The sequence below is a fragment of the Elephantulus edwardii genome, unplaced genomic scaffold, assembly GCF_000299155.1.
Source record: "Elephantulus edwardii isolate Elephantulus edwardi_28Jun2011 unplaced genomic scaffold, EleEdw1.0 scaffold00039, whole genome shotgun sequence".
NCBI lineage: Eukaryota > Metazoa > Chordata > Mammalia > Macroscelidea > Macroscelididae > Elephantulus > Elephantulus edwardii.
In genome coordinates this window covers 10,885,069-10,885,431 of record NW_006399789.1, presented here as the reverse complement: position 1 = coordinate 10,885,431, position 363 = coordinate 10,885,069, and positions in this window count along the sequence as shown.

Here is a 363-nt window from a genome sequence, read left to right as displayed (position 1 = left end):
TAGAAGGAGAATTGATGCCTTTGAGCTGTGATGCTGGAGAAGAGTATTGAGAGTACCATGGACTGCTAGGAAAACAAACAGATTCATCCTCGAAAGGGTTAACCTGGGTAGCTCCTTGGAGGCAAGGATTCTGAAGCTGCGTCTAACATACTTTGGACATGTTGTAAGGAGAGACCAGTCCTTGGAGAGAGACGGACATCATGCTTGGGAGGGTGGAGGGACAGCGCAAGAGGGGAATGCCCTCTATGAGGTGATTTGATTCAGTGATTGGGGTAATCGGGAGGGGAGTGTCAGAGACAGTGTGATTGGCACAGGACAGAGCAGAGTTTAGGGCTGTTGTGCATAGGGTTGCTGTGAGTCGCA